This window comes from Nannospalax galili, unplaced genomic scaffold (genome assembly GCF_000622305.1).
Source record: "Nannospalax galili isolate Female #2095 unplaced genomic scaffold, S.galili_v1.0 scaffold290, whole genome shotgun sequence".
Classification (NCBI taxonomy): Eukaryota; Metazoa; Chordata; class Mammalia; order Rodentia; family Spalacidae; genus Nannospalax; species Nannospalax galili.
Window position 1 is genome coordinate 4,157,392 of NW_008331486.1, and position 2,896 is coordinate 4,160,287.

A 2,896-nucleotide genomic window follows, 5' to 3' on the forward strand; every position below is an offset into this window, starting at 1 on the left:
TAGAACTGAGTGGTTGGTGCCCATCCTCACTGATGAGCCTCATCGATCACTGCCTAGGTGGTATCTGGCAGCCTTCCACACTCCCCACAGCAGCATGCTGGGACCCATAAGCACACTGGTGTGGTTATAATTTGGGATTTAAAAAGTTCCCTGAAAGGCCAAGTGATAAAGCCTTAGTTGTCAGTTGATGGGCTTTTCAGATCTCATTGTAGGGGTTAATCCATTGAAGTCCTCAGAATTTGATGAGCTATTGGAGGGTAATGGAAGAATGTAGGACCTAGTTGAAGGGACAAGATCCTTGGAGGTGTGCCTCTCATGCTGTACCTTGTCCCCGACCTCCACACTCCATCCTACCCCTGCTCCTCCCTGCTTCCTGGCCACCATGAATTGAGCGGCTTTCCTCGGCCACCCCTTCCACCATGATGCTCTGCCTCACCACCAGCCCAAAGCAGTAGAGCCTAGAGACTATGAATTGAAGCCTCTAGAGAGTCAAAGCAGGATTTTCTCAGGTATGTTACCATAGCAACAGACAGCTAACACAGCCTCCAGCAGAGGTGAGCCACACTGTCCTGTCTTCTGTCCATCTTCCCGGAAGCTGACAGCCAGAAGGACCTTCCACTCTTGCTACTTACTTCCCTCTTGCCCAAAGAATAAAGTCTGAGTCCCTCAGAATCCCCATCCCCTCCTCCTAGATGTGACGCCCCTCTGCTGACGCCATCCTCGCTGAATTGCCTATAGCCTTCCACCTAGATTTTCAGGTGCCTCAGTGCCTTTGCATATTCTGTTCCCTCCACCTAAGATGCATTTCCCTACCCTTCTGTCTGGTAAACTCTTGTTCATCCTTCAAGACCTGCCTTTCCCCTCTCTGAGGCAAAGTTAAAGGTTCTCCACCTCCAGCCAGGTGAGCCTCACACGGGGACCTATGTGTCACTGGATTGCAGCCTCTAAAAGTTGCAGCATCTGATAAGCCCTTTGCTTAAGTCCCTTGAAGTGGGTGGCTAGATAGGAGGCCTGCTCAGATGCTGATGATCCCATGTCACCCCACACCAGCCTCCCTGGCCAAGTCTTGCTGTAGCCCAAAGAAAGACAGGCCTCAACTGGTTCATCCAGACACAGGCCTGGCTCCAAGCAGGGATGGGAGTTGACGGGCCTTGGCTGCATTGCTTTTCCTGGCAGCCAGCTCTGAGATGAAAAGCAGAAGGAGATTGATGAACCCCACCTAAGCCTACAGGGGGCTCGGGGCCAGAGGCTGGGGACATCAGGGGGCCAAGATGAAAGCTATAGGGTGGCTCATATGATAGATGTCAGGCCAGTTTTCTGGCTCTGCCCTTTCTCTCCTACCTGGCCCTGGGTGGCAATGTGAGGCCTTTCACAGGTGTGGGCCAGAACACAGCACCAGTCAGTCAGCTAGGCTGTACCCCAAACTCCTCCCACCTCCCCTGTCTCTCACCTTAAGGCAGGGAAATGTAATCAGAAAGCAGCCTTTGGGAACAGCAGGGCTGAGGCAGAAGTCTAGAAGGTTCTGAAGACATAGGCCCTCTGATGGGGACAGAGGCTGTACATGTTGAATGGCCCAAGGCATGCCCATCCCCCACCCTCCTTGTCCACAGGTGGAGAGTGAGGGGTTCAACCTCAGCCACCACTGTGCCCCGAGAGCTTTAATTCCTGGGCCAGACCCATACCCAGAGGGATCAAACAAGACTCTGAAGGTGGCACCAAGAAGTTTGAACATGAGTTCAAACTGCAATTCAGATGAAGGCTTAAAGCCTGGGCTTCTAACACTTTCCAGCATTGTAGCCTGGATCTTCAAAGCCCTCAGATGCCCATGTGTTAATTGCCTAGTTGCCCATCTGTGGCACTGTTGGGAGGTGGAACCTTCAGGAAATGGCAGAAACAGGTCATCATTGGCATGTCCTTGAGGGGATTATGGAACTCCAGTTCTACCCCATCCCTCCCGTCTCTTGGCTCCCATGAAGTAGACAGACCTCCTCCATCATGCAACAGGCCCCGAGCAACAGGGCCACATGGCATGGACTGGAATCTCTGAAATTATGAGCCAAAATAAACCCTCCCTCCTTCATGGTGTCTGTCTTGTGTATTTTGTCATAGCGACTAAAAGCTAACACATCCAGGTACATGTTATCAGCCAGTGGAGCTGTGTTCCAAGGAAGGAAGAGTTGACAGGAGCAAATAGAGACCAGATGAGCTTGTCTACCAAGAGGACAACAAGCTGAGCAGCCGGCCTTGGAACTCTAGACCAGACAGAGCAGGGGCTTAATTGAAACACTGAAACACAAAGTGTCATTCAAGAGCTATGGGGGCAGTGGAAACATAAGCTTGGAACTTTAGAGGTTCCAGAGACCCAAAAAGAAAAAAAAAAAGACATCAGCAATTGCACTTGAAGACCTTAATACACTTAGAATTGTAGTCGAGGGCTAGCGAGATGGCTCACAGGGTAAAGGTGCTTGCCACCAAGCCCAGTGACCTGAGTTCGATCCCTAGGACCCATGTGGTAAAAGGAGAGAACTGACTCCCTAGGTTGTCCCTCTGACCTCCATGTGTGTGCTCCATGGCACATGAACACACACATAAATAAATGTAAAGAATTGTACTAGAGTTGATTAAATATGAACAAACACACACACACACAATTTGAACACCCTGATTAATAAAGTATAACAACCCAACACAGAGGCCCAGTTTTTTTTTTTAAGGCTAATCATCTTTGAATGTGCCTTTTCTTTTTGTTTTTTATTTTATTTTTATTTTATGTGTATACATGTATTGCCTGCATGTAGGTAAGTGCACCCATGTCATTCAATGCCCCCAGAGGTCAGAAGAGGCTGTCGGATCCCCTGGGACTGGAGTTACAGATAGTTGTTAGCTGCCATGTGGA